The 24328-nt window shown below is 35.7% G+C and overlaps 1 protein-coding gene across 1 annotated transcript in view; it reads right to left on the bottom strand.

Annotated features, from left to right (window-relative positions):
• Positions 1–24328, bottom strand: part of LOC145303513 (nuclear transcription factor Y subunit beta-like) — a 78809-nt gene that overhangs the window by 39038 nt on the left and 15443 nt on the right. The window lies entirely within an intron of this gene.

Genomic DNA, 24328 nt, shown 5'->3' with positions numbered 1-24328 from the left:
AATCAAGCTACTGGAAGTGGATATGGTTGATTATGTAACGCAACCGAACGGAACGGAGTCACGGAATCAAGACACGATAGACGAAACCGTATATTTATTAAAAAAATAATAAATTTTTTTAACACTTCTTGTGTTATTGCAAAACAAACAAACAAAAAAGAAACCATTTCGTGTATTAGCAAAAAATAAAACAAATATTTTATTTAGAAAAATTAATTTAGTTTTACCACTTTTCGTGTTCACAAAATAACAAAAAGCGCTTCCGCAGTATACAGACAGCAGCCATCTTTTTTGTAGTGCGTTTCTTCACTAAACTATCGCCAGGTGACGCTTCTCGATCAAAGAACATTTAAATTATTTATTCATTGTTGACCCTTTTAATAATTGTGAGATATTCATCTACATTTTCTCGGTTTGTCATTTTTTCTTATATATCCATTACGTGCCATTTTTACCAGTGCCATTTTTACCTACTTATTCACTTTTGCCATTTTTACCTAAATTCCTCATCCTTCGTCCTCATCCTTCGTCCTCATCCTTCGTAATTATTTACATGCTTCCCACTGCAGCATGATTTGACACAAGGTCGAAGGTGGGGAGTATGAAGACAGCACTCCTAAAGTAGGAGCACTCTGACCTAACAAAAATTGTCTGGACAAAAAATTCCCTGGTAGGGGCACATTAGACAGTAAGAGTGAACATACTCCACTCGAAAGTCGGATGGCAAGGGTGGACTTTCGACCGGTTTATAATCATTCAGTTGAGTTGGGAATGCCGACAGGTCTGATCACAGCAAATTTTGTACTCATCCTAAATGCTCTCGAATAAGAACAGAATAGTTAACAAAGGATTTTCCTCTTTTCATGTCAAGAATGCGTTTCTAAATAATAACGTTATTATTTAGAAATCCATTCTTACTGTGAGCGGAATGGGATGGGGCTTTATTAACTATTTTGTACCTTCACTTTTTCGGGGGGAGAGGAAGGGCTTTAGTGAGCTGGTTTTTCCCATGTTAAATTAATCTTATGCCTAATTTTGCTGTAGTGCCAAACTAGTAAATTTATTAGTTAATACTAGCAATGTGGTTAAGGTTCAAGAAATATTGTAGACATCCATCCCATAATGCCAAAAGTAGAGTAGGTCTGTTTATTGTGGGAATCCAATTCCATTCCTCAAAGGATGGTACTGAAAAAGTACAAAAATAATCATGATCGAGTCCTCTCAGTAATCCTTAGATAAGGACACCTACGATGATCGACCATGCTCCCTCTCAAAGATGGAGGTAATGTCCAGGAGGATGGCATTTAAACACTATCCAGAACAGATACAACATTTTTCTCAACCAAAAGGTAGAAAGCATGGTTATTGTTTAAATAACACAGTTTTAGAGAGCACCTTCTTAAAAAAAAAAATCATTTGTTTCATTTACAAACACATTTTTTCAAATTGTTGTCATCCTGCCTTAGGATCAATAGGTAGTATCTGTTTTGTCTTTGATTAGATGTGGAAAAATTTCCTATACTGAAACATTTTTTTTTCGATTGTCAAAAATTCTTAATAAAAAAAAGGGAGGGAAAACAAATCATCAATAAATAACTGTTAGCAAAAGCAATAAAACTTACTTTTCTACTAACCAAGTAGGTAGAAAAGTAACTTTTATTGACTTTGGCCACAGTTATTTGTTGACAATTTTTTAAAACACTTTTTTCTGTTGCAATGATAATCGCCTATTTTTTTTATATTTTTGTTCCAACTTGGACTGCAATCTCATAGTTTGCTTGTATGAAGCCAAATATCTTATTTGTGTTGGGCATTCGTTACAGAGTAAATGTTAAAGGTTGCGTCCAGAGCAGAATACGAAAAAAAATTCTGTGTAGACATTATAAATATATTTTGGTGCTTCTACACTATTGGGATGAAATTTCGGAAATCCTAATATACTGAATTTCACATGAAAACAATTGTATCTTATGTATTCCTCGTATTTTTAAAATGATTATATCCAAAAATTACGAAAATCGATAAGGTAGAAAATTATTTATTAAAGAAAATAAAAATAGAATTTGATGAAAACGATCGTTAGACACAGGAGAGTTTAGATAGGAGGTAATTTTCAGTTTCGATTTAAACAAGATGGCGGCAATTTTTCACCTGCTACCACGATTAAAGTTTTTTTTTTAATAATTCAATAATATTCAGGTAATTTTAATTGCATAATTTGGAAGCTACCATCGTAACTTATTAGAACTGACAAAAAAATCTGTTGAAACCATTGTTTTTTTTATCTGAAAACTCCATTTACCGACTACAAAATCTCGTCCCAGTAGTGTAGAATAGCCATTTTTTGTTGTTGTGATTTTGTTAAATAATAATAAATGAGAAATCATTTTGAGTTAAAATTCATTTAATATTACTCATGTAACTTAAGAAAAACAGGCTTGAAATGTGTCAACATTATGTGAATAAGCAGAATCCAAACAAAATGGCAGCCGAATTTGACCAGATGTCATGTGATTCTGCTTATTCACATCATCTTGACTTTTCAAGTGTGTTTCTTCTCAAATTACATGCGTAAAACTAACTGAATTTTAACTCCAAATGATTCCTCATTTATTAATATTTTACAAAAACAACATAAAACTTTTTAATGCTCATACAGAATTTTTTGTTAAAGTAGACATGTTAAATGTATGTGGCGGTCAGTAAAAGAAGGAAGGTCCACACGCGGAGATAGGTTATCAACGTCTTTATTTTAAGAAGGTTAACACCGGAAAAGGAAGAAACATGACTCCTTAAGGGAAGAGTTCTCAAACCAAAGGGGCATTACTCAGGATGCTAAGTTTACTCTCTTAACACCCCTGCTTAAACTTTACATCCTGATAATTTTAATTTTACACAGTCCATGCAGGTCCTTGCCAGGGGTTTTGTGAAGCAGCCTGTCATATTTTTGTCAGTAGGCACATAGTTCAGTTCAATTGTACCATTGTTTATTTTGTCCCGTATGTAGTGATATTTTATGTCTATGTGTTTTACCTGCTGATTAGTGATAGAGTTTTTTGCAATGCAGATTGCGCTCTGGTTGTCAGAATATATTGTTGCTTGCTTCCATTCTTTTGTGTTGTTCATATCGTTTATTAATTGCAGTAGATATTGTGCTTTCTGTATGGCTGGTGTCATTGCCGTATATTCAGCCTCACATGTAGATAGAGCTACGGTAGACTGCTTTTTACTTTTCCAGGCAATAACAGGTCCTTCTCCATTTAGGGAAAAACAATACCCCAACATACTTTTTCTGTCTTTAGAGCTTTCCTGATCAGCATCGGTAAATCCTGTTAACTTCAGGCCGCCTTCACATTTCCTGAAAGATAAACAAAAATTTAAAGTCCCTTTCAGATACCTGAAGACATGCTTCACTGCATTCCAGTGTTCAATTGTGGGGGTTTGGTTGTACTGTGATAATTTATTTACGGCCCATGAAATATCGGGTCTGGTGCAAGTAGATAAGTAAACCAGGCTTCCTATAGCCTCTCTGTACCTTGTGGAAATTTAATTTCTGTTCACAGGGTGTTAGTCTGGGTTTGCAGTCTAGCATATTAAAATTTTCTAATACTTTCTCAGTATATGTCCGTTGATTCATTTCTATTTCATTTGGTTTGACTATGAAGTCCACACCAAGAAATTTTGAGATTTGACCTAAATCTTTAATGTCAAACTTTTGTTTGAGTAGGGTCTTCACTTCGGTTACTGTGTCTAAGTTATTTGCGGCAATCAAGATATCATCAACCCATACGAGAATTATAATTCTTTTATTTTTATCAACTTTTTCAAACATGCATGGCTCGATAGTGATTTTATTAAATTTTTCTTGTAGAAGTTCTTTACTCAGTTGATCGTTCCAATTTTTACCGATCTGTTTTGGGCCATAGAGTGATTTGTTTAATTTCCAAACAAGCCCATCATTGCCTGGAGTAATGAATCCTTCAGGTTGTTGGGTGAAAATATCACAGTCTATTTTGGCATTTAAGTATGCTGATTTGACATCCATCTGGTGAATTATCAAATCATACTGCACAGTAAATTGCATTAGAATTCGGATGGTGGTTATTTTGGTGGTGGGTGCATATGTTTCATGGTAGTCTATGTCTTTTATCTGACTGTACCCCTTGGCAACATATCTAGCTTTGTATTCTTCATTATTTTTTTCATCTTTTTTTATATTATACACCCATTTTCCCCCAACTAAATTTTTGTTTTCAGGGAGGGTTGTCAGAGTGAAAGTGTTGTTTTCCTTTAAGGAATTCATCTCCTTTTCCATTGCCAATTTCCATTTATCAGCCTCCGGTGAATTTATGGCTTCACGATATGATCCAGGGATAGTTTTATTTTCACAAGAATTTATACATTCTTCATTTTCATCACTTAGGTTATTGCTAGTGACATAATCTTTTAAATAAGTGGGTGGTTTTCTCTGTCTCAGTGGGTACCTTGGATTTCTGTTTTCGGAATTGTCATTTGTTCCGTGACTTGTCTGTTCGCTAGCTTGACTGTTGCTATTATCTATATCTCCCTCGTAGGGATCAAATAGAAGTTCGTTTGTTCTACTCTCATCGACCATATGTTCACTGAAATGGTCAGGATATATTGAAGGAACCAAAGTTGGATTAATATATCTATTTTGGTTTGCAATATCCTGAGTGGTCTCCCTTCCATCGCTAAACTCATTTGTAAAAGTATATCTATTTTGGCCCGTGTTATCCTGAGTGGTCTCCCCTGCATCGTTAAATTCATTTGTAAAAGTCACTAACCGTATTTTTTTTACAGGTTTCTTATCATTGAAATATACAAAATAGGCTGGACTATATTTGTCGTATCCTACAAAAATTCCTTTTTCTGTCCAAGTATCTAATTTTGTTTTATTTTGCACATAGGCGTACCACGTTGTACCAAAAATGTTCATATTTTTAACATTTGGGTTTCTACCCTTTAGTGCCTCATAAGTTGTCAGTTTTATTCGGTGATCATAACACCTATTTCGAATATAAGTGTAGCACACAAAAAAGCATATGGCCACAGCTCATTAGTTACATGAGACTCTATTAACATGCATCTCAACATTTCAAATAATGTTCTCCATCCTCGTTCTGCGGTTCCATTTTGGTGCGGTGAGTAGGGGGCTGAGGTCTCGTGTCAGATTTTATGTTGAACAAGAAGTGATTTGAATTCTCTTGATGTGAATTCAGAACCGTTATCACTTCTTAATCTCTTAACCCTTCCATAAGGAGCACTATCGGCCAAGAATTGTTTTGTAGCGTCGACTGTGTTGCTTTTGTTCTTGAGGTAATATGCCATCACATAGCCTGAATAGTCGTCAGTAAATGTTATGGCATACTTGTAACCATTCACACTAACAGGTTCTATTTTCTCAGCCAAGTCACAATGCACTAGTTCTAATGGAAACCTGGCATCTTCGTCTGGTTTTCTTGATCGCAAATTTTACATTTTTCCAAGAGTACAAGTTTCACACGGTGGTATATTGTTTTTCTCAATAATGGCCATTCCCTCAACAATAGTTTCCCTTTTTCTTTATTTTAAATTTAACGCTGTCTTTGGTGATTATCATAGCATGATTTTGTGCAAATTCCACGCTGCAGCCTTTCCCTACAGCGGCTTGTACCGACAATATGTTTTGCGTAAATGTTGGCACGAATGAAACATTTTTTAAATAAATATCATGTAACGTTATTTTTGCCGTTCCTTTCTTTGATGCTATATTATTTTTTTTAGATTCGTCGGCAAGCTCAATATAATGTTCTACTGGGTTAAAGTCACGTTCAAAAGTAACAAATTTTTTTTCATCATTAATAATATGGGCAGTAGCTCCACAATCGACTAATAGTTCAAAGTTATCAGAAATAATATGAGGATTTATTCCTACCTTGTAGTATGAATGGCTGTTTCCTTCAGTTTGTCTTTTTCTGCAGAATTTTGTATCATGAGTTCTTACTTCACAAAATTTACACCACCTGTTTTTGTTACAGTTTTTTGCGAAGTGGCCATATTTGTTGCACCGAAAACACGTTGGAGGTTCTTTTTTATTTGATGTCTTCATGATGGCGTCTTCCATTTTGGGTTTCATGTTTTCTTCATATAATCGTAGTGATGCCTTGAATTCCATCAAAGTTTGTGGCGTATCTCTTTGTGTAACTATGGCTTTTAATGTGTTGGAGGTAGACGGCAACCCCTTGAGTAATATATGCGTCTGAAATTGTCTCTCCACCATTTCGTAAAACAGCTATCGCTTTTTCAGCATGTATAACGTAGCTGGTAACATCTTTGTCCTCGTGTTTTTGGAGGGTAGACAGTTCGGTATACAAGGCAATGATTTTTGGTTTGCCTTGGGACAAATAAGGTTCTCTTAAAATTTTTAAAGCTTTCCCTTCATCATCTTTTGAGTCTCGCATGATTAATGCCAAACCTCTATCATCTAGAACTTGGATAAGTTCTGCGAATATATCCTCGTTTCTCTGTGGATCAATTTCATCATCTTCATTTTTTAATTCGGCTTTTAATTTTAGCCTGTGAAGGTGCCCCATGAATTTTATTTCGAACATCTCATAATTATTTTCATCGCCATCAAACATTAATTGGCTGGGCCCATAACCTGTTAAAGTAGACACGTTAAATGTATGTGGCGGTCAGTAAAAGAAGGAAGGTCCACACGCGGAGATAGATTATCGACGTCTTTATTTTAAGAAGGTTAACACCGGAAAAGGAAGAAACATGACTCCTTAAGGGAAGAGTTCTCAAACCAAAGGGGCATAACTCAGGATGCTAAGTTTACTCTCTTAACATTTTTTCTTGCATTCTGGCTGCAATCTTTAATACTTATCCATTAAAGGTGGTTAATGTGATGATGATGGGCCACCATTTAGCAGCTGTTAAATTCTCTTTAGTAACAGGAATAGTAACTGTAAAAGGTTTAGATGCGATATAGACAACATCTTTAGATGTAACAAGACCCAAGATAGCACTTAATAAATGGAGTAATAGACAAACATGATTGTTTTGAATGAAAGAGATAAAAGCATGGTTAGGGAATAAAACGTCTTCCACTTTCTAAAAGGCAACGTGTATGTTATTTGCTTATATATATATATATATATATATATATATATAAATAAAATTATGTAAATATACTAAAGAGTCTATGAGGATTGATCAACGTTTTAACATTTTTTCATGTCTTGTCATTAATTTTATGTATTCAAAAGTTTCAAGTGAGGGCCACATCATGCCACCTCACATCTTCAAAATTGACTTGAAAGTCAACAACAAAGTGTACCTGGATGTGGTGAAGAGTATGGTGATCCGCTGGTGCAATCACTAGCAGACCCTAGGTGTGGTGGCAGGACTCAACGCTGGTCCACAAGTCCAAAGAGACCTAGGCTTGACTTCAGAAGGAGTTCCACAACTTTCTACCCTTCTTTCACTGGTCCCCTCTCCTCTCTCGACCTGAACCAGCTGGACTACTTCATTGAGAAACATCACCAACATGACCTTTCACAACGCCAAAGCCAGTATGATTGCCGCCATCTGCCAAATATTCACCAAGCTCCATCCGGTGCTTGTGGAAAAGGCATGCTTCCAGTTCTGAACCTGTATCATACCGTTGATTAAGGCTGAAGGCGGCTACATTGAATATATGTCAGCTCTATTACATAATCAAGTTATCTGGATCAATGTTTCCAATAAAAATTTAAAAATAAAGCTGCAGTGTTGTTTTCTTTAAGGCGACAATTTTATAGTTCTGCCCTGTATTTATATATTTACAAATCGTAAAGGTATTTTGTGTGAGAAAATTGTCTGTGCCTTTGTTTAAAAGTAAATGTTCTAATTTGTAGAAAATTTGAACTGAGAAAAAGGAACATTAGAAATATGTATGTTCTTATTTAGAGTTTCAATTTGTGTGACTGTTTAACTCATTTTGTTGGGCAATATAATTGTAGATAGAGGAAATGTAATAGAAGTGGCTATGATAGGTACAATAATAGTCGTCTGTGTAGGGTAGTAACAACTGGCAACAGTTGGCAAGTAGACTAAGGGTTTGCTATAAGTTTGCATTTTTAAATTGCAGTTTCAACTCACTGCTACTAGTTACAATTTCCTTAACTATACGTGCAAAGTAGTCATGTATTCGAGTCATGTCACAACACAGGGTTATTGGGTACTTTGTCTTTACAATTGTTGGATGCATTGTTATTGTGTTCATCATTCCTATGGAGTGACACCGATATGGGTGTGTCAGCCGGAAGACCTCTCCATTTTTTTTTTTTTTTTTTTGCTTATCAAGTTACTGGTTATAATGAGATCAACTTGCTCACAGAGGCCCCAAGACATGTGCTAGAAATTTTTCTTATTTGGTGAGAATTCTCAAGTTCACACCTACATGGGAGTTAATTTTTTTTTATATATATATTTCCGGATCTCATGCTGAAGGAGAAAGAAGAGAAATGAGTAAGCTGAATGAACAGGAAAAAGAAAGAGAATAACTTATACAAGGTCTTTTTCATGTTTATTCATTCCTATTTACTTGGTTCTAAACAAGAACAATGCTTGGTATAAAGTCGGTTTTTAATGTCTGGAAAATATAGCTGCCCCAAAAGAGGCGATATGGATCAAAATGAAAATAAAATTACCTTGGTCTAGAAGGATTTCTCCTTTACTGTGTGAGGGCAGAAAAAATGAAGTGTGGTATCAGAGCAGATACTATATTTTGCTCCTAGTCAAAACGCTAGTCCTACATAGCTGTTTACTAATACATGTGATAATATTTAATACTTTATATTTAGCTGCTCACATCTTTGGGATATATTATTCTCTTTGCATGTGGCGTGGAGGGGATTTACTGCAAGGAGCCTCTATTACCGTCTTTGTAAAATAGACACTGATTTTATAACAGGTGTAAATGAAATTTCTAATTTTAGGATGTTTGAGAACATTTTCATTTCTTTTACGTACAATTAAATTAGAAACATTTACACCGTTTATAAAATCAATGTCCATTTTAACAATGAGTGCATGATAATGAACTTTCTTTTCAGTACAAAGAAATAACAATTTTTTGTTTGGTGAAAGTTTAACCTTTGCTCTAGTCTAATCAGTACCGGATGGGTGATCATTTATGAATACTAGACTCTGCATATAGGAGGATGTCCTTGCAAGAATAGCAAAAAACCTTACATCGCCATCTTCTTTGATCGGGATATACAAGCAAATGGGGACTACTTATGAATTTCATGTTCCCTTGGCACTTCCTCCTCTGGTGAAAACCAAGTCAACCTCACCTAGGGTGAGTGCCGCTGCATACATAGAATGCTTCAAAAGCAGAATAAAATAGAATAGTGCTTCAAAAACAGAATAAAAATAAAAATTTTCTAGTGCGATTAAACTTCAACACATTGGATAATATCTGAAAAATTAAAACTAATTTTCAATTGGACTTTTATTTCAAAACACAATTGTATAAAACAATGGAGACATTTCTAAAATGAAATAAAAATGTTTTAGATTTTTTAATTTTAAATAAGATTTTCTGCAATCAATAATTTTTTTTTATTTGAAATTGGCAATGATGTAATATAGTTAATAGCAGATATCAGATGAAAAAAAAAATGTTACCAAATGCATTAAAATTAAAGTTTTTATTGTTTTAAAGTTCTAAAGCTATTTGTAAGTTTTGTTATTTAAAAATTTCTTTTGTCACTTCAAATTGTTCAAACATGAAACAAAGATTTATTATAGAGGTGATTGTTAATTTCAGAATAATAAAAACATCTCTTACTGTAGCACTAACCCTAAAGCCAAGAGTGGTTGCCAGTCGGGTTAAGGTATGGTTTGTTTTGTTATTATTTTTTAAGCTTGAAAATTAGCAGCAATCTAAAAAAGTATATGACCATTTTTTTGTATAAACTTGTGTTTGGCTAAGTAAAAGTAACAATAAAATATTCAAACATTATAAATCTTACAATCAGTTTCCATGCTTTAAAATTATATAGATGGTAGAAAATTAAATTTTCTTACACTTGGTAAAAGTTATTGTATATTTTGTTTATTTTTGATTTCTCAACTGTTAGTTATATGAATGCCCTTTTAATAATAAAAATTCCTGAAATATACATATTTGTATAAGATTCTAGAAATTTATTTCATTTAAAGATCATATTTTTAAAATAGTTTTCATTAAAAAAAAAGAAAAAAAGTAGAATGTTAAATTTGTTGCGCAAAAGAAGACAACACTACAGCTTTATTTTAAAACTTTTATTAAAAAAATCAATTCAAATAACTTGGTTATGAGTTGACACCTTTAAATGTAGCTACCTCCAGCCTCAGTTACTGCTTCAATATGATTTCAAAACTGGGAGCATGCCTTTTCCACAAACACCAGCAGAATCTTGGCAGATGGCGGCCGTCAGGCTGGCTTTGGTGTTGTGGGAGATCATGTTGGTGATGTTCTCAACATATGAACAAACAAAGTAGTCCAGCGGGTTCAGGTCAAGGGATGGGGAGGGGCCAGTGAAAGAAAGGTACAAAGTAATAGCACTCCTTCTAAAGCAAAGCCTGGATCTCTTTGGACTTGCGAGCTCGTGCCGAATTCTGCTGCCAGAGTCTGCCAGTGGCCACCTGATTGCATCAGACGATTATCACACTCTTCAGCACATCCAGGTACACTTTCAAGCTGACTTTGAAGATGTTAGGTGGCATGATGTGGCCCTTACTTGAAACTATACCAAAGACCGTAACCATGGTTGGAAACTTTGTTGAGCTATGCCCTCAATCGTTGAACCACTCGGATTTGCATTTTGAACTGGCAATGGTCCTGTTGTCACAACTTGAATTGGTAGAGAGCATCTGTGATCTCGCTCATTGAACATTGTATCACTGTTAGATATGATAGAAGACTCCTATTGCTCTTGGGATTTGTACACAACTGTCAACTAGTAGATCGTCTGCAACAAAAAAAGAAAACCGGTTTTCATCAAACGGAAATGGGATCATGTCGTCTTTTCTAGGGCGACAATCTTATTGTTCGCCGCTGTACTTCAGTTATTTCTTTGTGGTATTAAAATATAATCTGACTTTTTTCTAGTCAACATGTGTTATTTTTTGTGACTTTTTACAAAGTTTTATTTAATTCATTTTAAGCTGATGAAATAAAATGTACACTTTGTGCAGATTCGTGATGTTTTAAACCAACGCAGCTCCAGTGAAAATATTACGTACTTACATGTCACGTTGAAATTAGTATAAATTACAAAGACCGAACTGTTAACTTTTATTGTATATTTTAATTATGCGGCTAATTCTATTTGACAAACTGACTTATCTCTCTTATTTTTTTTTTATATTACAGTTCATTATTTTTAAATATAAAAGGTCAGAACGTAATTGTGTATGATTTTTTGGTAAAACTACATCTAGCCACTGTGCTATTTGATAATTTTTTGTAGACTTTTGTAATTTATACTTATTTCGACATGACTTTTATGTATGTAATAATGCTTTCAACTGAAATATGTACGAGCCCTTTTCTAGTCTTGCACAAAAACACGCGTTCACATCTCAAGCCATTTTTCTTGACATACACATACGCGCACATGTACACACACGTAGACATATTATTCACGTTCGTGTACACTCACTCACATTCATGTACGTATACACACATGCTAACGTACACACATGTACTCACATATACGCACACGTACGCACACATGGGCAACATCACTTCCCCTTTGAAGGAAATCCACACATGCGCAAAAGACCACCGGAAACAACTATAAAAGTAAGAGACAAGCTGTTTCCTGCCCTTTTTCAATTCGGCTTCCGAGTTGAGAGGTCGACGAACCAGCTGCCTCCCTTTCGAGGCGTGCGCGTCCGAGCACCTCATGCCACCTGCTACTGTGTGGGGCAAGCGCTAACAGACAGTACGTACACTTTATATGCTTTCTCTCTCCATGAACTGGATTGACTTTCTCACTCTTTTTTCCCTTTTGCTTTGGTCCATCAACCAGACAAGTTCGTGTCCACAGCTAGTGGCCTGAAGACATTTCCATGTGGACAATACCAACATGTGCGCACAGCTTTACTGATGTCAACCCTCTATCTTTTTCTTTGTCTACACGCTGGACTGCCATTTCTCATTCCACTACATTGCTCACTCCTCTTTCCACGCGCGGACATGAACACGAGTTACACCTAAAACATTCATTTTTCAACAGAAAATAAACAACATGTTTATTTTATCCAGCAATTGAGTTTTGTTTCCTTCTTTCCATGTTTCATTATTTTCTTTTGTAGCGAGTTATATCCTGGTCCGCCACAAATACATTGATTTAGAACATCACTACATTCTCACTAGTAAGCAGCGAGAGATGCACGCCAAACTAAACACATGTAGTACCCTTTTCTTTCATTTGTTTCTTCACAAAATAAATTCTGGTTCGTTTAATTCACGTAAACGCGTTGTTTGTTCCTTCCTCAAAACAATTCATTTTTCCTATTTTGTACGACTGGGGGATATGTATAATATATCCACCAGTCCACTACAGTGTCGTATAACATCGCGTAGGAATCTTTCAAATAAGAACGTTAAAAAAAAATATGTGGGTTTTGTAATTTATCAAAAAATAAAGTTTTCAGGGGCGGTTTGCAAAAACATAACCACAAAAATTTTTTATGTTTTTCGTTCTATTAAGGGGGGTGGGTATTCCATTTATGGCCCTGAGGTTTTTTTGGTTGGTTTATAGATGGAGAAGGCCATAGAGGTCACAACAAAGAATACAGGCCATAGAGGCCATAGAGGTCACAACAAAGAATACATTTAATTGACAACGTTTGAAGTATGTAGAATCTGACTCCATGCAATTAAGGACAGACGAATATTGAAGGTTGAGAACCGGTTTATTTATTAATGACAGTTTTAATTAGAAGAGGTAAAGTGTTCGTAGGATGTTTGTAGGTGTGTATGCATTGATAAGGAAAGAACTTTTGTAGGCTTGTATAATTTAACAAAGAATGAATGTTCGTAAGCGTACTTATCTTTTCGGACGATGGGGGTGGTAAGTGGGTGGCCGGTCGTGCTACTGTCGGTGATATGTGTCCTGGCTTTTAACTTGAGAGCGGCGACTTCTTTCCTCAACAGCTAGCAGCACGGCATCTTCGCTTCCTATGTTTTTCTCCTTTTTTCTTTTTTTCTAAAAATGCCTTGTTTTATAGGGGCACATCGGCTCCCACTGACTGTGATATTTTAGGCCTTTATTTTAGGCGCGGAGCTCTGCCATTGGTTGATAATTCTTTTGTGGCTATCTTATTTTTCTTTTTCCAAACAGAAACGATGCGTGGAGCCATATGTGCAAAAGACGATTTTTCATTTTGTCTCTTACGCTGGATACGTTAGCATCCGGTTCGCTGCTAATTCTCATCATGTTCCCACACATTAACAGGTGCATTGGGGGAGGGGGCGGTGGTGGTGCTGGGGTGCGCGCGCCCTAGCACCACCACCGTCCCTCCCCAATGTAAACAGAATTTTTGTGAAATGGTAAATGTCGGCACATTACTTACGGAAAAACGGTTAATTAAACTGCAGAAGCACCTGTTAATGGAATACTCCCCCCCCCCTAAAAAGAACGAAAGCTATAAAAATGTTTGGTGGTTATGTTTTTGCAAAAACCGCGTGAAAACTTTTTTTTAGATCAATTAAAAAGCATTAAAACTACGTAAGACAAAAAAAAAAAAAAAAAAAATAAATAAATAAACCACATTTAAAAAAAAAAGCCTTTACTTTAAATGACCGCTTAAAGATTCCTACTCGATATGATAAGACACCCCACTCCACTACGTCAGTTCGCACGCGAACGTATCATGTAAAAAAAACACTACCGAAGATGGTGAAATGGCAAAAAATAGTCCCAAGGTCTAGGGGTTCATACCATGCAAACGGTAAATTTACAGCGGGTTTAATTATCAGATTCGTTGTCAGCGACCTCGAATACCCCTAAAAAACAAATTAGAGTGGTCATTGTTCTGTTGTAGCGTAAGATAACATTTACGTTTTTTTAAAACTATAAACACAATTCTACTTCATTAATTTTCTTAATTTTTGAATATGTTACTATTTTCAACATGGCAATTAAGTATGTAATATTGTTCTTGCTTAAAACGATATATTTAAAAAAAAAAAATCGATCTGTCGACTCAATCTTAACAAGCAGCGAACAATCCATCTATTTTATTAACCTTTAACTCCAAGTAGCTTTTGATCATGATAAGAGGTAACTCATAGTAAAAAAAAAAAAAACAACAACTTTTTTTCGTGACTTTTCATATATTTATCAATACATATTTTATTTTCTGTTTATTTTTTTCAGAAAATATTTAAACTGAATATCTCAGGAAAATGAAATCCTTTTATTGCTAACGACGAAAGAATTATCCGAGGCTCGCTTGTATAGGACCCAAAGTGCGCATGCAAAAGTTTCAGGAATTGATCGAAGGGAAATAATTCTAAATTTACTAAGGTTATCTCCCCTTGTTCATACTGTTTTTCTCGTTGTATTTTTATTTTTATATTTCAAACTATAATTTCTTTCGAGTACTCATGTAGCAGTTGCCCCCTGCTTTTATAGTCTGCTTTTGGTTTTCGAAAATTGTAATCACGTGATTACTATGCAAGACGAGAAAAATTAACACATCTTACAAGGACCACTTGTTATGGAGTCAATGCAAAAAGGTGAATCGGAAATGAAACGAAATAAATAAAAGGAATTCAGTTGGGTTATTATTTTTTTCAATTTTGAATAATTAAAATTTTGAATAATTAAAATTTTGTTGGAATTTTTTGGATGGTATGAATCGGTCTATGCCTACGTGTTTGAAAAACATTTTTTGTCGTTTGTTGAGTTTTATATGTAAATAAACCCGTAAGTAAATAAATTCATTTTTTTTTTTCACATGGGGATCCCCGGGATCACCACTTATCAAGGCCCGGAAGCCACTCGGGGATAAGGGTTATTTTGTGTACAATAATCAATGGGATGATATCGTAGTAATAGTTGGTATTGGAGATTTGATAAAGTGTCTTACTTAAGGAGGCGATTAATCAGGAATTTGTTTATGTTGGACTTGAAGACGTCCACTTTGTAGCCCGGTGGGAAACAGTCAACGGAAGAGAATTCCACAGGCATGCACTTCTCAGAAAAAAGCTATGTTCATGAAATCTTCGTTTTGATTTAGGAACAGATAAAGTGTGGGGGAAATTACTGACAGTGGTTTTAGCTAAATGGGTGTTTATCATGGAGGATTGGTGAGGGGGGACCAGAGATTGGAGCTCGGACGAGCACTTGCCATGGAAATAACGATAAAACAAAGACAGGCTCGCAATTTCTCTTCTGTGGGAGAGAGGTTGCAGGGAAGAGAAGAGAGCATCCCCCAAGCCACAAAGTCTATTTTGTAATTTGTCAAGGCAGGATAGGCTGTTTTTTGAAGCTCCAGCTCAGATGTGGTAGCAGTACTCCATCTTTGGACGTACTTGGCTTTTATAGAGATAGAGAATTGCATCAGTAGTGAGATATCTTCTGGAGCGGTAGAAGGATCCCATCATTTTCCCAGCGGCTCTGGCAACAGACTTGATATACGTGTTCCATTTCAGATCAGGAGTAAAGGTAAAACCCAGGAACTTGTCAAAACATGAAGCCTCCCCAAGACGAGAGCCATCCATTTCAATTGATGCTAGATGAGGAACAGAGCGTTGATGATGTAAAGTTAGGAGCTTGGTTTTAGATGCATTAAAAGTAACCAGCCATCTTTTCCCCCACTGAACCACGCACTCAAGATCAGAGGAGAAGGAATCAGAGAGAGCTTTGTCATTTACGGCCTTTGATATGTTGCCGTAGATGGTCGTGTCATCAGCATAGATGCCAACGAATGATTTAACTATGTATTTTGGGAGATCATTGATGTAGATCAGGAAAAGAGCTGGGCCTAGGATGGACCCCTGAGGGACTCCAGCATTAATACTGAGGGCCTCTGATTGCTGCCCATCAACCACTACTCTTATGAACCTATCAGAGAGAAATGATTTAATTATTGAGAAAACATTTCCAGTTATACCGTAGCTGGAAATCTTGTAAGCCCTTATGCCAAACCTTATCGAAGGCCTTTGATGTGTCAAGAGTAATTTCCCTAGAAAGGAAGCCTTTGTCGAGAGATTCACTAATCCTATGTGATATAGCTGTTAGCACATCAGCTGTAGATCTTGCAGAATGGAAACCATATTGCATGTCACTAAGGAGGTTGTTTCTGCTGAGGTGGTTGACTACTTTATTTAATATGGATTTCAGTAACTTACTCATGATACACAGGAGACTTATTGGTCTGTACTGAGAGGGGGATGATTTATCACCTGAGTTCTTAAATACAGGGCATACTGACGAGGTTTTCCAGGGTGTTGGAAAGCACTTCTTAAGGCAACGCTTAAACAGTTTTGTAAGTATGGGGACAAGTTCTGGTTGAAGCTTTTTCAACACTATAATTGGAATGCCATCTGGGCCAGTTGCTTTACTGGAATCAAGGTTCTTGATTAGCTTGGCGACCTTGTGCACAGATATTTGTATATTGGATAGTGTGTTGTCTGTTGTAGGAGGAAATACAGGGAGTTGATGACCTTCGTCGCAGAGGGTAGAGTTAGCTACAAAGTTCTTGGCAAATAGATTGGCCTTGTCTGATGCTGATAAGATGACCGTAGGTCTATTGAGGATGGTTGGGATAAAACCACACGCATCTGTTCAGGATCCTGTTTGCTATTTACCAAAACTGGTGGGAACCAAGCCGCTGCTCAGCTACTTTGGATTTGACGGACTGAACATATATTACTCTTTTACAGTAGTTGCTGGCAGTCCTGAAGACAGCTTTAGTCTCAGTACATCTATTACGTTGGTAGCTATGGAAAAAGTGATTTCTGTGCGCAATGGCAGCAGCGCATTCTGGGGAGAACCATGGCTGGCTGGTAGGTTTTTGTTGGAATTTTTTGGATGGTATGAATCGGTCTATGCCTACAATTAACCATTCGGTCAGGTCTGATACTATAGAGGATACATCCTTTTCAAACATGGAATGCAGAGGTAGATCAGTTTTGAATGTACGGAAGCTATCCCAGCCAGCCATAGAGTATTGATATACAGTACGGTGGAGATGTACATCTGAAGACTTATTACATTTCATTTTTATCTTAACTAATACAACTGTGTGATCGGAGGATCGCAGGGGAGATAGAACAGAACATGAACATAGCTCAGGGGAAGTTGTGAGAAAAAGGTCTAGAAGGCTTGCATACTGACCAGTAGTACCGGGCACACGGGTGGGTTTGTGAACAATCTGAGTGAGGTCATAAGCAATGTCAAAATCATGACAGAATCTCCCCTCATTATCTGTCTTATTTGAGTAGTTCAGCCATTCCACATTATGGAAATTGAAGTCACCGCAAATGTGAATGGTAGCCAAAGGATGAGCAGACAGGCTGTGGTCAATTTTCTCAGATATACTCTTAAGGACAGTAACTCCACTTGTGGGGGCGATAGAGGGCAAATATGAATGCGGTGGTGTAAGCAAGTGCAACCCGGATGCACATATAAGGTATCTCTGGAGATATCTCTACCACACGGAAAGCCATCTTTGATGTAGGTGCATGCGTGTGTAATGTTTGTTTTTGACACTCCTCTGAATTATATTTCAAGTTTTATAAGTAAATAAACTTGTGTAGTTCTCTTTCTTTGATGGAATGGTAATTACTGACCAGCCGTGACATTCTTCATAAATCTTCGCCTTTGACTCCAGTTCTGCACCATTCTGAGCAACTCAGCCACGCTAATGTCTGCAATGTCCTTCATGTTGTCTCACATTGTTGTTTTTGGTCTTCCACGTCCTCTTTTGCCAGGGGTTGTACCATAGAGCAGATCTTTTGTTAGGCCGTCTCTTCTGGCCACATGTCCCAAAAATCACAATTTCCTCTCATTGATGTTGTCCAGTAGTCTTCAGCATGGTTCAATCTTCTCCAGAACCCATTCGTTTGTACGTTTGTCTACCCAGTTTACACAAAGAAGTCTATGGTAGCACCACAATTCAAAAGCAGCAATTTTCTTCTTGTGCGCTTACAACAACAGAAACAATTGCAACTGAAATTCAGTTCATACAATAAGTGTCATGAAGTGTAATGGTGACACCTTGGGCGGATTTCTATCAAAATTTTGTTTATTTTTTGACTTTTGGGTCATTATTGATGCTCCGAAGATTGCATGTTTTGTCGGCCATATTGATTGTTTGTTTAACTTTGTAGAAATGATGGCAAGGATTTCTCCTATGGTTTAATAACGGCTTTTTGGTCATCTTCGTTAGTAAGAATGAGAAAATGAGTTAGTCATGGAAAGTATTTCTGTGTGGAGTCGTAGATTCAAGATCAGACAGGCGTGTTGAAAGAGTCCATGTGTGTTTGTGTCTACAGTAGTAGTGGAATAGTGCATCACAAATGATTAGAGACAGTAAGGTAGGATACAAAAGAGAGAGAAGGTGCTGCCGATTTAACCTTTTATAAACTTGGTCATGTGACTGATAGCTAATTTCTGATTGGACAAACTAGGAAGAAAGTGTATTCAAAATCTCCAGCTGCCATAATTCACTCCTGCTTTTGTTCGTTGCAATTTCGTCGGCTACAACTTAACCACCTTGACACTACTTGTTTTTCGAACTGAATAAAAGCTTTAAAATACATTAGAATTTTTAAAAACCTTTTTTTGTCATTTGTTGGCTTCTCTGCTAAATACATTTGAAATTCAAAGTATAAAACGGTACTCGTGAACTTCTGGTCATAAATGTTTTTTCACTTGATTACTAAATTTAAATAATTATTCCACCAAATTAAAAGTTTCTCATAGAAATAGAAATTTTTACTTAATGAAATAATTCAAAATAAGAAAAATAATGGTACCACTGTGTTTATATTACCATGCTGAAATAATGTTATTATTTAGAAAGCCATTCTTAGCGTGGGGAGGGAAGGGTGTTTAGTAACTATTCTGTACTTTCATCTAACAATCTAAGAAACAAAGATATTGTAAAACTTAAATTTAACTTGAAAGTACTTTCTAAAAAATAGCATGGTAACATAAATGCACAAACACCAAAATGATTGGATTTTAACCTAATTATTTTTACTGTGAAATAATTTATATCAGTTTGAAAGAGGTTCTATATATATATATATATATATATATATATATATATATATATATATATATATATATATATATATATATTGTATTTTGTGTACAGAAAGTTGTTAGATGAGACAAGTCATTGGTACCGTCAGTTTCAAGCTCGATAATTAGGACCATTTTAGATATCCATATCAAGCTCTCTTCAGTCAATACTCATCTCCTTTTGAGATTTTGAATGCGATTCAGAGATGGGTATTGGCTGAAGAAAGCTTGATATGGATATCTAAAATGGTCCTAATTATCGGGCTTGAAACCGACGGCACCAAGACTTATCTCATCTAACAACTTTCTGTACACAAAATACAATATATATATACAAAATGTAAATACGCTCTTATTTTTGAGATTTATCTTTTAATTGAGCACTCTGCTGGATTTCTTTTTCCCCAAAAAATTAATCATGTATACATATATATATATATATATATATATATATATATATATATATATATATATATATATATATATATAGGTAAATTTGTAGTTTAGCAGCGTAAATTATTTGACAGACATAAAACCATCAAAACTATTTATTTTCCTATAAAGCACGTTTCATTCTTATTATTTTTTAAATTAGATTAAATGTACAACATTCTAGGCACAGGCGTAGCTAGGGGGGGGGGGGCGGGCGGCACACCTGAGGGGGCGGCATTTTGAGAGGGTAAAAATAGAAAGTAGAAAAAATAAATAAAAATAAACAAAAGTTAACAAAAAATATGAAATTTTATACCTAAAAGGTTGTAAAAAATCAGAATTTTTTTTTGGGGGGGTATCGGAATCAGAAAAAATGTGTCCCTATTTTCAGAGCGTCGGTGGGGGGGGCGGCATGGGGGCGGCATTTTGAGATGGTAAAAGGGGAAAATCGAAAAAAATGCTAACAAAAAATCTGAAATTTTATATCGAAAAGGTTGTAAAAAATGGGAACTTTTGTAGTTATTGGAATCGCAAAAAGGTGTCCCTATTTTGCGAGCGGCATATGTCAGGGGATGGCATTTTGAGTAAAAATAGAAAGTAGAAAAAAATAAATAAAAATAAACAAATCTAACAAACAATCTGACATTTTATACTGAAAAAGTTGTAAAACATCGGAAAATTTTGAGGTAACAGAATCAGAAAAATGTGTCTCTTATTTACGAGCAGCACATGTCAGGGGCGGCATTTTGAGAGGATAAAAATAGAAAATAGGAAAAATATATAAAAGCTAACAAAAAATCTTAAATTTTATACCGAAAGTTTGTAAAAATCTGAAGTATTGGAGGTATTGGAATCGGAAAAATGTGTCCCTATTTTACGATTCCAAAACCGATTCTTTTAAATTTTAAATTTAATTTTTCATTATTGGTACTAATTATAAATATTTATTATTTTTAAATTATCACTAAAACTAAAATCAGAATAACCTCAAAATAGGATGTAAATTTATTTTATTTGTAAAACAATTTTTTTAAATTGCATAAATTCTCTATGTAACCTTTCAAAGAAAGCAGTTGCTTTACATGTTCTGAAAAATGTTGAAAAATTAAACAGCAACAGTCTTTGCAGCCCACAGCGATCGTAAGATTTGCCCCCCCCCCGCATTTGATAATCTGTTAACCTTCAAAATTCCAAAAGCCCTCAAAATATTTATTTTCATGGAACTAATGTTAGACTGCAGCTATTAGTCCTAGATTTTCGTCGTATTACAGTACTCGTCAAAGAAGACCAAAGATTTTTCCAAACAATTATATAATTTTCTTCGGATTAATGTTCACACAATTCCCTTCAGATTAATCTTTACATGCTTATTATTATTGAAAAGAAATTGTTAAATTAAATTAACTGGCTACGTAATTGTATACGTAGCCAGTTAATTTAACAATTTCTTTTCAATAATAATTGAATATTATTATAATAATAATTGAAATTTCTTTTCAATAATAATAATATATGACTTGGGTGCCATGAGCTAGAATCGAAATCGAAACACAACTCTCCACCCTCATTCCCTAGCCTCTGAACCACTAATAAAATAAAGACTGGGTACGCAAATAAAAGAAACCAAATATTTTTTCAAAACAAAAACTTATAATTCAAATTATAAAAAAAATGTTAAATTAAATGAATTAGCTACACAAGCAAATATAATAATAAATTGAAATGAGAACATTTGAAAACCTGAAAATGTTATGAAATGATAAAATCATTTTTATTTACTTTTTTGTCGTTGTTGTTAAAGTCCGAATTTTCGCCAAATAACATGGATGTATCAAGGAGAGAATAGTCCGATGTAGTTTTCTTTTCTTTGTCTTCATAATGTTATTATTAAGAGGTCGAGCCCTCTGAAGAGAAAAAACGTCTTGTATCGGTGCTTTTTTAAATCCGTGTGTGTAATCGCTCGGTTTTCAGAAATTTGTTGTTGTTAATAACGTTTCAACTCCTTTAAAAATAGTTTTAATATATTTTAAATAAATGTATTTATGAATGGCAAATAAGGCTATAAATTTATTTTTTGTGAGAGAACTGTCGCAAGGCATCAAGTCGGTTGAAAATTTACAAACAGATTTTTCGCGCCCTTTTTTCGGCAAAGTTATCAATGCCTCTATCAAAATTCACTTCCTCGACAAGTTCCCTCTCTATTGAGAGGATTGCCAAGTCTGTAAGTCTTGTCTGGCTCATTGCTGATCTAAGGTAGTTTTTTTATGAGCTTCAGTTTTGAGAAAGAGCGCTCACAGCTAGCAACGCTAATAGCTCTGGTGAGGAAAATTCTCAGCAAGATCACAATATTAAGGACGGAATCCCCAAGTTGGTATCTTTGTATAAAGTTCAAAAGTTCAAGAGGTCCATCGATTTTGTCTTTTTCTGAAGCTTTTACAACATACTGTAACCTCTTCCTTTCAGCAAAGAATTTCTCTTTTTCTATATGTTTGTCAAATCCACCAAGCTGACAATCATAATTATAATCAAGCAGATTTGACGGTATAAGAAAAGCGTATTTATTTGCAAGATTGTGAACTTGTTGAAATCTGCAAGATATTTCTTCAGTCAATCTGTCTATGACAGACAGCATTTCCCGTCTCAACTCAGTATCAAAACTCAGCGCTGCATCAGTCAATCCTTCACCATCCATTCATTTCTTTTTGCGAATACGACGCTCCATGCTTATCCCCATTTCAGAGCAGAGTGTTTTTGACTCGTCTATTGCAGTGTCCACTATCTTTTCTCTATTCTGAAGAAGGAAATCTTTCAACGCCGTCAGCCTGACAGAACTTTGTTGCAGATCCAGCCCTTTGTTTTAAAGATATTTCTGGGCATCATTGATTTTTGGGAGAATAGTTTTCCAAAGGTTCAGAAATAAAAGAAATGGAAACGATGCATCTGATCTTGTGGTTGCATTTTCTCCTTCTTCTGTGAGCTGTTCCAGGGTAATGACGACTTCCAATATTTTTTTATCACAACATCTACAGCATCTGCTCGACTACTCCATCTAGTATCCACAGCCCGTTTGATACTTAGACCGGTCAACTGAATCAAGACGTCCCAGCGATGTGTAGATGCAGAAAAGAACGAGAATAACCGGTCCAGTGTGCCAAAAAATGTAACAGAGTGAACCGCTACTGAAACTGCATGTACACAAGCCAGGTTTAGTGAATGGTTTGTGCATGGCACAAATAGAGCTTTTGGGTTGATTTCAGAGATTCGTTTCTGCACACCCGATCAGTGACCTGCCATAACAGCGACATTGTCAAATGCCTGGCCAATACAGTCACCAATCTGTATCTCATCATTCTCCAATTCTCTCAAAATGAGTTCAGAAATGTCCTTCGCGCTTTTACCCTTTGTTTCGATGAAGCGGAGAAACGACTCCTCCACCGTCACTTCATTTCTGTTAACTTTCACGTAGCGCAACACCTCACTCATCTGGTCCTTGTGAGATACATCGGGAGTACTATAAAAAATTATACAAAAATACTTGCTTTTCTTTATCTGATCGATAATTTTCTTTCTGACCTGCTTTGCTAAAATGCTCACAAACTCATTTTGAATTTCTGGTGACAGATAAGAAATAGTGAATTTCTTCCCTAGGTTAACTTTAACCAAATATTCACGGAGCACAGGGTCATATTTAGCCAATAGATTTACCAATTCCAAGAAATTTCCTTTGTTTTCTTGACCCCTTTCATCATTATGGATGTCTTCCCGGTGACCTCGTAGCGCCAGATTCTGCTTGGCGATAAATCTGATAATGTCCAGCAATATAGCTAGGATTTCTCGCCACTTCTTTGTTTCTTTCTCAATTATATTTTGCTCAACTTTATCAACTACCTTTCCTTCAGCAAGTCGGATCTCTAGCTCCTTCCAGTCATCAAACGCCTGAGCATGAGATGTGCTTGCTTCATGTTCATGTACTTTTGGATTTAATTTCCACCAATTCTTGAAACCCACATTAGCAGAAAAACTCGAGAGTCCAATTGAAAATAGTCTGCAGCAGAAGCAAAATAAGGCTTCTCTGGCAGGAGAATACACCATCCAAGTCCGCAATACTTAATAGAACCAGTTTTTTGTTAGCTTTCTAACGTCGCCTTTTGTTTTTGTTCCTGGTCGCACTATTTCCTTGAATTCATGATCAAGGTGCTGCACAGCGGCAGATCCCTGCCGAACAAGCATAGCGCGAATTTCATGACTAATCTCAATAGGCCATAGACCAACATCTGTAAAATCGGTCGCGACAACCAGTGATTGCCTTTCCAATTCTTCAACTTCACGCGCATCATCATTGGCAGTTGTTGATGTATCAACGCGGACAATGTCGACTTCCGAAGTAACAGTATCAACGTTAACTTCATCTTCGGTTTCAGCAAGATTTTCGACTTTCGTTTCCGCCATTTCGGCCATAGAAGTCTTTTTGATGAATTTCAACAGCGTGCCTTTATTCTTGTTTTCTTCCTCTTCTTTTGTTTTTCGCTTTTTACGGAATGCCGCACCACTCTCCTTAATTCTCTTCATTTTAAAATTCACGTAAATAT

The sequence above is a fragment of the Euprymna scolopes genome, chromosome 1 (genome assembly GCF_053919585.1).
Source record: "Euprymna scolopes isolate OS-2025 chromosome 1, ASM5391958v1, whole genome shotgun sequence".
Lineage (NCBI taxonomy): Eukaryota > Metazoa > Mollusca > Cephalopoda > Sepiida > Sepiolidae > Euprymna > Euprymna scolopes.
This window is presented reverse-complemented; position numbering and strand designations above follow the sequence as displayed.